This window comes from Spermophilus citellus (assembly GCF_964194105.1).
Source record: "Spermophilus citellus genome assembly, chromosome: 12".
NCBI classification, from domain to species: Eukaryota; Metazoa; Chordata; class Mammalia; order Rodentia; family Sciuridae; genus Spermophilus; species Spermophilus citellus.
The window spans coordinates 58,902,366-58,913,366 of NC_138198.1; the positions used below are offsets into that span (position 1 = coordinate 58,902,366).

The 11,001-nt window shown below is 71.7% G+C and overlaps 1 long non-coding RNA gene across 1 annotated transcript; it reads right to left on the bottom strand.

The window, feature by feature from the left end:
• Positions 1-9,552: 9,552 nt before the first annotated feature.
• On the bottom strand, positions 9,553-10,142 carry LOC308631438. Its single transcript, XR_014018199.1, has 3 exons — positions 10,006-10,142; positions 9,831-9,928; positions 9,553-9,616 (listed from the first exon to the last, which is right to left on the bottom strand). It is a non-coding gene; the product is annotated as an uncharacterized lncRNA (long non-coding RNA).
• Between the last annotated feature and the right edge of the window lie 859 nt (positions 10,143-11,001).

Sequence of the window (11,001 nt, forward strand, 5' to 3'; positions counted from 1 at the left end):
TGCTCCTCTGGAAGGTAGGAGCTCAGACGGGAGTCTGGGGCAGAGACACCCCCTCCTGGGCCATCCAGGGAGCCCTCACTGCCAGTGGGGAGTCCTTGCTCCCATCTTGTCTATGAGACCCTGAGCCCATTAAGTCAGGCAGCAAACACCAGAACCTACTGTGCTGGGCCGTCCTGGTCCACAGCGCCTCCGGGGACAGGGGGCTAGGCACCGGCACTGTGTAGGGGAGCCCCCTGTTGCTGTTGGACCTCTAGGCAGGTAAGCAGCAGCGGAAGGGCACCGGATCCCCTGCCTGAGTCACAGGTGCACTGTCTCTGACGGGTGCCATCCCCCACCTGGAGGGCGCAGGCCAAGCCCCCAGGGCCTGGCACAACACCATTCCTTCTCCCAGTGAGGGGCCTACTGCATGCACCCGTGGATGGCACCAGGCTCCCCCACAACAGAACTGGGGTCCAGACATGCCCGGGAAGGCATGCCAGGGCGGGCACTCCAGCACCCCACACTCCCCACCAGGAAGCCCTGGCACAGCTCTGCCCTACGCTCTGACATTCTGAGGGACAGAATCTAAGCATCTGTCTGCTCAGAGCCCCAGAACCCCTACCATCCCCCTAGAAGCCACTGGTCAGTCTCAGGATCTCCTGAGTAACCCTGGGCCACTTCAGAACCTTGACACCCCCCTCAGAACCGTGGGTCACATTCAGAAGCTCAGGAAAGATCTCAGAAGCCCACAGAATTGGGGTCAATCTGGGAGCCTTGAGGACAGCCTGGAGAGGTGGGCTCAGTCTAAGTCAGGGCCTGAGAACAATCTCAGAACCTTCTGGCAATACCACTGGGATGGACTCAGGGCTTCCAGAATTCCCAGTGTCTCAGGGTCCAACGCCAAACCTCAGACTTGGGCAGGAAGGGACCTCCAAGACCATCAGCCAGGGCCTTTCCTGGGACAGAGGCCTCTCCACAGTCTCCTACCCAGAGGGCCACCCTCGGCTCCAGGGGACACCCAGCCCCTGCCCCCTGCCCGCCTCTCTGCTGGCTGGCTCCAGCTGTAGCCCCTGTCCCCAGAAACTGAAAATCACTTTGCTTCCATGAGCCGATCCCCAATCAGCCCTCCGGAGCCTCTGCAGGATTTCATGATGAGCCTCGCTCCCTGGGTCTGCCTTGGCCCAAATTGCACCCTGGGGTCCCGTGGCTTCCCGACCCCACCCTCCCTCCTCAACACCCCAGCCCTGCCGTTACCTGCTTATGCATCTCGATGTTGAGCCCGTAGGACATTTCGTAGTACTGCAAAGGAAAAGCCCACTGGGGACACCTGGGAGCCAGGGGGCACTGGGGTCTCAAGAGCACCCAGGCTAGGGGTCAGTGTGACATGGAGGCCCCAGCCCCATGGGGGCGTCAGAAGGAGAGACCAGGGGGGAATCAGGGGGTCTGCCTGGAGGAGTCCCTCTGCCCTCCTAGGAGAGGAGGGGCAGGTGGGGATACCCAGAGACCCTGGCCCACAGGGCTGCGGAGGGGCAGTCCGGAGGCAGTGGACAGGAAGCCCAGATCTCAGGCGGGTAGGATGGGGCTCAGGGTCAACACCAGCCCCCGGCCCTTCTCCCCCCCCCCCCGCCGTCCAAGGACCAGCCCCTTACCATAACATAATGCCGCTGCATCTCGGTCTTCTCACTGGCCAGCTTCTCGCATTCCAGCTTGAGGCTGGGGAGGAGAGGACAGGAGGGTCCCCGGGCCCCACAGTGGGCCAGTTTCCAAAGTGAGGAGGTGGGCCCCCCCTCACTTCCCCCCACCCTCCCGCGACCCGGGGGTGCAGGCTGTCGCCCCTCGGCGCCCCCGCGGTGGCAACCCGCAGCCCTGGGCGCCCACCTGCCCGCCCTGGGCGCCACCTGCCCTGGACTGCGGTGCTGGCGCTCACCTGCGGTACTGCGCCTGCAGGAACTGGAACTCCTCCTTGATGCGGTCGCAGATCTCCAGGATGGAGAACTTGAAGGGCTGGCCGGGCTGCAGCGGGGTCTGGGGGGACGTGCGGGGCTGAGTTCCAGGGCCCGGGGCGGCCGGCGACCCCCCGGCGCCCGGCCCCCCCCTCACCGGGTGCCTCCCCTGGGGGTACATCCTGCCTTCCGAAGGCCAGGCGCCGCCCGAGCCGGACAATGTGGGCCGGGGGCGGCGGCGCGGGGCGCGCCCGGGCGGGCGGGGCGGACGCCCTGCGGGACCCGGGGTCCCTGCCGACCCCGCGCGGGCGGTGGGCGGCGGGAAGGTGGGCGGCCGGCTCGGTGGCGGCGCGGGCGGCGGGCCCCGCGCGGAGCCGCCTCCCTCTGGCGGGGCTCGGCCAGGAGCCGCGGGCAGAGCCGCCTTAAGGTGGCGCCGCTGCCCGCGCGCGCCCCGCCCGGCGCCCGCGCCCCCCGCTCACCGGGTGCCTCCCCTGGGGGTACATCCTGCCATCCGGAGCCGGACACTGTGGGCCGGGGGCGGCGGCGCGGGGAGCGCGGCCGGGCGGGCGGGGCGGACGCGCTGCGGGACCCGCGGTCCCTGCCGACCCCGCGCGGGCGGCGGGCGGCGGGAAGGTGGGCGGCCGGCTCGGTGGCGGCGCGGGCGGCGGGCCCCGCGCGGAGCCGCCTCCCTCCGGCGGGGCTCGGCCAGGAGCCGCGGGCAGAGCCGCCTTAAGGTGGCGCCGCTGCCCGCGCGCGCCCCGCCCGGCGCCCGCGCCCCCCGCTCACCGGGTGCCTCCCCTGGGGGTACATCCTGCCATCCGGAGCCGGACAATGTGGGCCGGGGGCGGCGGCGCGGGGAGCGCGGCCGGGCGGGCGGGGCGGACGCGCTGCGGGACCCGCGGTCCCTGCCGACCCCGCGCGGGCGGCGGGCGGCGGGAAGGTGGGCGGCCGGCTCGGTGGCGGCGCGGGCGGCCGGCCCCGCGCGGAGCCGCCTCCCTCCTGCGGGGCTCGGCCAGGAGCCGCGGGCAGAGCCGCCTTAAGGTGGCGCCGCTGCCCGCGCGCGCCCCGCCCGGCGCCCGCGCCCCCCGCTCACCGGGTGCCTCCCCTGGGGGTACATCCTGCCGTCCCAAGGCCCGGCGCCGCCCGAGCCGGACAATGTGGGCCGGGGGCGGCGGCGCGGGTCGCGCGGCCGGGCGGGCGGGGCGGACGCGCTGCGGGACCCGCGGTCCCTGCCGACCCCGCGCGGGCGGCGGGCGGCGGGAAGGTGGGCGGCAGGCTTGGTGGCGGTGCGGGCGGCGGGCCCCGCGCGGAGCCGCCTCCCTCTGGCGGGGCTCGGCCAGGAGCCGCGGGCAGAGCCGCCTTAAGGTGGCGCCGCTGCCCCCCCGCGCCCCGCCCGGCGCCCGCGCCCCCCGCGCGCGCGGCGACCCAGACCCCGGTCCCTGCGCCCTGGGCCCGCGGGGAAACTGAGGCTGGCGGCCAGGCCCTGGGCTCCCACCCCGGACGAGGAAACGACCGACACCCGCCGCCCCCGCCCCGTGGGGAGGGCGCCGGTCTGGGGTCAGCAATGGCTTTCCCCAGGCAGTGACATTGGGCTCAGATGGAAGGGTCAGGAGGAGGGTCTGGCCAAGGGGAGGCAGGAACACCTGCCAGGGAAGGACAGGGCCAGGCTCCACTGCCCAGCAGGTCAGGCCCTGGCCGGTTGGTCTGGGCCTCCCTGCTCCTCTGGAAGGTAGGAGCTCAGACGGGAATCTGGGGCAGAGACACCCCCTCCTGGGCCATCCAGGGAGCCCTCACTGCCAGTGGGGAGTCCTTGCTCCCATCTTGTCTATGAGACCCTGAGCCCATTAAGTCAGGCAGCAAACACCAGAACCTACTGTGCTGGGCCGTCCTGGTCCACAGCGCCTCCGGGGACAGGGGGCTAGGCACCGGCACTGTGTAGGGGAGCCCCCTGTTGCTGTTGGACCTCTAGGCAGGTAAGCAGCAGCGGAAGGGCACCGGATCCCCTGCCTGAGTCACAGGTGCACTGTCTCTGACGGGTGCCATCCCCCACCTGGAGGGCGCAGGCCAAGCCCCCAGGGCCTGGCACAACACCATTCCTTCTCCCAGTGAGGGGCCTACTGCATGCACCCGTGGATGGCACCAGGCTCCCCCACAACAGAACTGGGGTCCAGACATGCCCGGGAAGGCATGCCAGGGCGGGCACTCCAGCACCCCACACTCCCCACCAGGAAGCCCTGGCACAGCTCTGCCCTAGGCTCTGACATTCTGAGGGACAGAATCTAAGCATCTGTCTGCTCAGAGCCCCAGAACCCCTACCATCCCCCTAGAAGCCACTGGTCAGTCTCAGGATCTCCTGAGTAACCCTGGGCCACTTCAGAACCTTGACACCCCCCTCAGAACCGTGGGTCACATTCAGAAGCTCAGGAAAGATCTCAGAAGCCCACAGAATTGGGGTCAATCTGGGAGCCTTGAGGACAGCCTGGAGAGGTGGGCTCAGTCTAAGTCAGGGCCTGAGAACAATCTCAGAACCTTCTGGCAATACCACTGGGATGGACTCAGGGCTTCCAGAATTCCCAGTGTCTCAGGGTCCAACGCCAAACCTCAGACTTGGGCAGGAAGGGACCTCCAAGACCATCAGCCAGGGCCTTTCCTGGGACAGAGGCCTCTCCACAGTCTCCTACCCAGAGGGCCACCCTCGGCTCCAGGGGACACCCAGCCCCTGCCCCCTGCCCGCCTCTCTGCTGGCTGGCTCCAGCTGTAGCCCCTGTCCCCAGAAACTGAAAATCACTTTGCTTCCATGAGCCGATCCCCAATCAGCCCTCCGGAGCCTCTGCAGGATTTCATGATGAGCCTCGCTCCCTGGGTCTGCCTTGGCCCAAATTGCACCCTGGGGTCCCGTGGCTTCCCGACCCCACCCTCCCTCCTGAACACCCCAGCCCTGCCGTTACCTGCTTATGCATCTCGATGTTGAGCCCGTAGGACATTTCGTAGTACTGCAAAGGAAAAGCCCACTGGGGACACCTGGGAGCCAGGGGGCACTGGGGTCTCAAGAGCACCCAGGCTAGGGGTCAGTGTGACATGGAGGCCCCAGCCCCATGGGGGCGTCAGAAGGAGAGACCAGGGGGGAATCAGGGGGTCTGCCTGGAGGAGTCCCTCTGCCCTCCTAGGAGAGGAGGGGCAGGTGGGGATACCCAGAGACCCTGGCCCACAGGGCTGCGGAGGGGCAGTCCGGAGGCAGTGGACAGGAAGCCCAGATCTCAGGCGGGTAGGATGGGGCTCAGGGTCAACACCAGCCCCCGGCCCTTCTCCCCCCCCCCCGCCGTCCAAGGACCAGCCCCTTACCATAACATAATGCCGCTGCATCTCGGTCTTCTCACTGGCCAGCTTCTCGCATTCCAGCTTGAGGCTGGGGAGGAGAGGACAGGAGGGTCCCCGGGCCCCACAGTGGGCCAGTTTCCAAAGTGAGGAGGTGGGCCCCCCCTCACTTCCCCCCACCCTCCCGCGACCCGGGGGTGCAGGCTGTCGCCCCTCGGCGCCCCCGCGGTGGCAACCCGCAGCCCTGGGCGCCCACCTGCCCGCCCTGGGCGCCACCTGCCCTGGACTGCGGTGCTGGCGCTCACCTGCGGTACTGCGCCTGCAGGAACTGGAACTCCTCCTTGATGCGGTCGCAGATCTCCAGGATGGAGAACTTGAAGGGCTGGCCGGGCTGCAGCGGGGTCTGGGGGGACGTGCGGGGCTGAGTTCCAGGGCCCGGGGCGGCCGGCGACCCCCCGGCGCCCGGCCCCCCCCCTCACCGGGTGCCTCCCCTGGGGGTACATCCTGCCTTCCGAAGGCCAGGCGCCGCCCGAGCCGGACAATGTGGGCCGGGGGCGGCGGCGCGGGGCGCGCCCGGGCGGGCGGGGCGGACGCCCTGCGGGACCCGCGGTCCCTGCCGACCCCGCGCGGGCGGTGGGCGGCGGGAAGGTGGGCGGCCGGCTCGGTGGCGGCGCGGGCGGCGGGCCCCGCGCGGAGCCGCCTCCCTCTGGCGGGGCTCGGCCAGGAGCCGCGGGCAGAGCCGCCTTAAGGTGGCGCCGCTGCCCGCGCGCGCCCCGCCCGGCGCCCGCGCCCCCCGCTCACCGGGTGCCTCCCCTGGGGGTACATCCTGCCATCCGGAGCCGGACACTGTGGGCCGGGGGCGGCGGCGCGGGGAGCGCGGCCGGGCGGGCGGGGCGGACGCGCTGCGGGACCCGCGGTCCCTGCCGACCCCGCGCGGGCGGCGGGCGGCGGGAAGGTGGGCGGCCGGCTCGGTGGCGGCGCGGGCGGCGGGCCCCGCGCGGAGCCGCCTCCCTCCGGCGGGGCTCGGCCAGGAGCCGCGGGCAGAGCCGCCTTAAGGTGGCGCCGCTGCCCGCGCGCGCCCCGCCCGGCGCCCGCGCCCCCCGCTCACCGGGTGCCTCCCCTCGGGGTACATCCTGCCGTCCCAAGGCCCGGCGCCGCCCGAGCCGGACAATGTGGGCCGGGGGCGGCGGCGCGGGGTGCGCGGCCGGGCGGGCGGGGCGGACGCGCTGCGGGACCCGCGGTCCCTGCCGACCCCGCGCGGGCGGCGGGCGGCGGGAAGGTGGGCGGCCGGCTCGGTGGCGGCGCGGGCGGCCGGCCCCGCGCGGAGCCGCCTCCTTCCGGCGGGGCTCGGCCAGGAGCCGCGGGCAGAGCCGCCTTAAGGTGGCGCCGCTGCCCGCGCGCGCCCCGCCCGGCGCCCGCGCCCCCCGCTCACCGGGTGCCTCCCCTGGGGGTACATCCTGCCATCCCGAGCCGGACAATGTGGGCCGGGGGCGGCGGCGCGGGGCGCGCGGCCGGGCGGGCGGGGCGGACGCGCTGCGGGACCCGCGGTCCCTGCCGACCCCGCGCGGGCGGCGGGCGGCGGGAAGGTGGGCGGCCGGCTCGGTGGCGGCGAGGGCGGCCGGCCCCGCGCGGAGCCGCCTCCTTCCGGCGGGGCTCGGCCAGGAGCCGCGGGCAGAGCCGCCTTAAGGTGGCGCCGCTGCCCGCGCGCGCCCCGCCCGGCGCCCGCGCCCCCTGCTCACCGGGTGCCTCCCCTGGGGGTACATCCTGCCGTCCCAAGGCCCGGCGCCGCCCGAGCTGGCCAATGTGGGCCGGGGGCGGCGGCGCGGGGCGCGCGGCCGGGCGGGCGGGGCGGACGCGCTGCGGGACCCGCGGTCCCTGCCGACCCCGCGCGGGCGGCGGGCGGCGGGAAGGTGGGCGGCAGGCTCGGTGGCGGCGAGGGCGGCGGGCCCCTCGCGGAGCCGCCTCCCTCCGGCGGGGCTCGGCCAGGAGCCGCTGGCAGAGCCGCCTTAAGGTGGCGCCGCTGCCCGCGCGCGCCCCGCCCGGCGCCCGCGCCCCCCGCTCACCGGGTGCCTCCCCTGGGGGTACATCCTGCCGTCCCAAGGCCCGGCGCCGCCCGAGCCGGACAATGTGGGCCGGGGGCGGCGGCGCGGGTCGCGCGGCCGGGCGGGCGGGGCGGACGCGCTGCAGGACCCGCGGTCCCTGCGGACCCCGCGCGGGCGGCGGGCGGCGGGAAGGTGGGCGGCAGGCTTGGTGGCGGTGCGGGCGGCGGGCCCCGCGCGGAGCCGCCTCCCTCCGGCGGGGCTCGGCCAGGAGCCCAGGGCAGAGCCGCCTTAAGGTGGCGCCGCTGCCCCCCCCCGCGCCCCGCCCGGCGCCCGCGCCCCCCGCGCGCGCGGCGACCCAGACCCCGGTCCCTGCGCCCTGGGCCCGCGGGGAAACTGAGGCTGGCGGCCAGGCCCTGGGCTCCCACCCCGGACGAGGAAACGACCGACACCCGCCGCCCCCGCCCCGTGGGGAGGGCGCCGGTCTGGGGTCAGCAATGGCTTTCCCCAGGCAGTGACATTGGGCTCAGATGGAAGGGTCAGGAGGAGGGTCTGGCCAAGGGGAGGCAGGAACACCTGCCAGGGAAGGACAGGGCCAGGCTCCACTGCCCAGCAGGTCAGGCCCTGGCCGGTCGGTCTGGGCCTCCCTGCTCCTCTGGAAGGTAGGAGCTCAGACGGGAGTCTGGGGCAGAGACACCCCCTCCTGGGCCATCCAGGGAGCCCTCACTGCCAGTGGGGAGTCCTTGCTCCCATCTTGTCTAGGAGACCCTGAGCCCATTAAGTCAGGCAGCAAACACCAGAACCTACTGTGCTGGGCCGTCCTGGTCCACAGCGCCTCCGGGGACAGGGGGCTAGGCACCGGCACTGTGTAGGGGAGCCCCCTGTTGCTGTTGGACCTCTAGGCAGGTAAGCAGCAGCGGAAGGGCACCGGATCCCCTGCCTGAGTCACAGGTGCACTGTCTCTGACGGGTGCCATCCCCCACCTGGAGGGCGCAGGCCAAGCCCCCAGGGCCTGGCACAACACCATTCCTTCTCCCAGTGAGGGGCCTACTGCATGCACCCGTGGATGGCACCAGGCTCCCCCACAACAGAACTGGGGTCCAGACATGCCCGGGAAGGCATGCCAGGGCGGGCACTCCAGCACCCCACACTCCCCACCAGGAAGCCCTGGCACAGCTCTGCCCTACGCTCTGACATTCTGAGGGACAGAATCTAAGCATCTGTCTGCTCAGAGCCCCAGAACCCCTACCATCCCCCTAGAAGCCACTGGTCAGTCTCAGGATCTCCTGAGTAACCCTGGGCCACTTCAGAACCTTGACACCCCCCTCAGAACCGTGGGTCACATTCAGAAGCTCAGGAAAGATCTCAGAAGCCCACAGAATTGGGGTCAATCTGGGAGCCTTGAGGACAGCCTGGAGAGGTGGGCTCAGTCTAAGTCAGGGCCTGAGAACAATCTCAGAACCTTCTGGCAATACCACTGGGATGGACTCAGGGCTTCCAGAATTCCCAGTGTCTCAGGGTCCAACTCCAAACCTCAGACTTGGGCAGGAAGGGACCTCCAAGACCATCAGCCAGGGCCTTTCCTGGGACAGAGGCCTCTCCACAGTCTCCTACCCAGAGGGCCACCCTCGGCTCCAGGGGACACCCAGCCCCTGCCCCCTGCCCGCCTCTCTGCTGGTTGGCTCCAGCTGTAGCCCCTGTCCCCAGAAACTGAAAATCACTTTGCTTCCATGAGCCGATCCCCAATCAGCCCTCCGGAGCCTCTGCAGGATTTCATGATGAGCCTCGCTCCCTGGGTCTGCCTTGGCCCAAATTGCACCCTGGGGTCCCGTGGCTTCCAGACCCCACCCTCCCTCCTCAACACCCCAGCCCTGCCGTTACCTGCTTATGCATCTCGATGTTGAGCCCGTAGGATATTTCGTAGTACTGCAAAGGAAAAGCCCACTGGGGACACCTGGGAGCCAGGGGGCACTGGGGTCTCAAGAGCACCCAGGCTAGGGGTCAGTGTGACATGGAGGCCCCAGCCCCATGGGGGCGTCAGAAGGAGAGACCAGGGGGGAATCAGGGGGTCTGCCTGGAGGAGTCCCTCTGCCCTCCTAGGAGAGGAGGGGCAGGTGGGGATACCCAGAGACCCTGGCCCACAGGGCTGCGGAGGGGCAGTCCGGAGGCAGTGGACAGGAAGCCCAGATCTCAGGCGGGTAGGATGGGGCTCAGGGTCAACACCAGCCCCCGGCCCTTCTCCCCCCCCCCCCGCCGTCCAAGGACCAGCCCCTTACCATAACATAATGCCGCTGCATCTCGGTCTTCTCACTGGCCAGCTTCTCGCATTCCAGCTTGAGGCTGGGGAGGAGAGGACAGGAGGGTCCCCGGGCCCCACAGTGGGCCAGTTAACAAAGTGAGGAGGTGGGCCCCCCCTCACTTCCCTCCACCCTCCCGCGACCCGGGGGTGCAGGCTGTCGCCCCTCGGCGCCCCCGCGGTGGCGACCCGCAGCCCTGGGCGCCCACCTGCCCACCCTGGGCGCCACCTGCCCTGGACTGCGGTGCTGGCGCTCACCTGTGGTACTGCGCCTGCAGGAACTGGAACTCCTCCTTGATGCGGTCGCAGATCTCCAGGATGGAGAACTTGAAGGGCTGGCCGGGCTGCAGCGGGGTCTGGGGGGACGTGCGGGGCTGAGTTCCAGGGCCCGGGGCGGCCGGCGACCCCCAGGCGCCCGGGCCCCCCCGCTCACCGGGTGCCTCCCCTGGGGGTACATCCTGCCGTCCCAAGGCCCGGCGCCGCCCGAGCCGGACAATGTGGGCCGGGGGCGGCGGCGCGGGGCGCGCGGCCGGGCGGGCGGGGCGGACGCGCTGCGGGACCCGCTGGCCCCTGCCCACCCCGCGCGGGCGGCGGGCGGCGGGAAGGTGGGCGGCCGGCTGGGTGGCGGTGCGGGCGGCGGGCCCCGCGCGGAGCCGCCTCCCTCCGGCGGGGCTCGGCCAGGAGCCGCCACGGGCAGAGCCGCCTTAAGGTGGCGCCGCTGCCCCCGCGCGCCCCGCCAGGCGCCCTCGCCCCCCGCGGGCGCGGCGACCCAGACCCCGGTCCCTGCGCCCTGGGTCCGCGGGGAAACTGAGGCTGCCGGCCAGGCCCTGGGCTCCCACCCCGGACGAGGAAACGATGGACACCCGCCGCCCCCGCCCCGTGGGGAGGGCGCTGGTCTGGGGTCAGCAATGGCTTTCCCCAGGCAGTGACATTGGGCTCAGATGGAAGGGTCAGGAGGAGGGTCTGGCCAAGGGGAGCCAGGAACACCTGCCAGGGAAGGACAGGGCCAGGCTCTACTGCCCAGCAGGTCAGGCCCTGGCCGGTCGGTCTGGGCCTCCCTGCTCCTCTGGAAGGTAGGAGCTCAGACGGGAGTCTGGGGCAGAGACACCCCCTCCTGGGCCATCCAGGGAGCCCTCACTGCCAGTGGGGAGTCCTTGCTCCCATCTTGTCTAGGAGACCCTGAGCCCATTAAGTCAGGCAGCAAACACCCGAACCTACTGTGCTGGGCAGTCCTGGTTTACAGCGCCTCCGGGGACAGGGGGCTAGGCACCAGCACTGTGTAGGGGAGCCCCCTGTTGCTGTTGGACCTCTAGGCAGGTAAGCAGCAGCGGAAGGGCACCGGATCCCCTGCACACAGGCCTCGTGTTTCGGCAGACAGGTAGACACTGTGCCAAGTGCCCTTCCAGGCACAGGGACCCCGGGTGAAGAA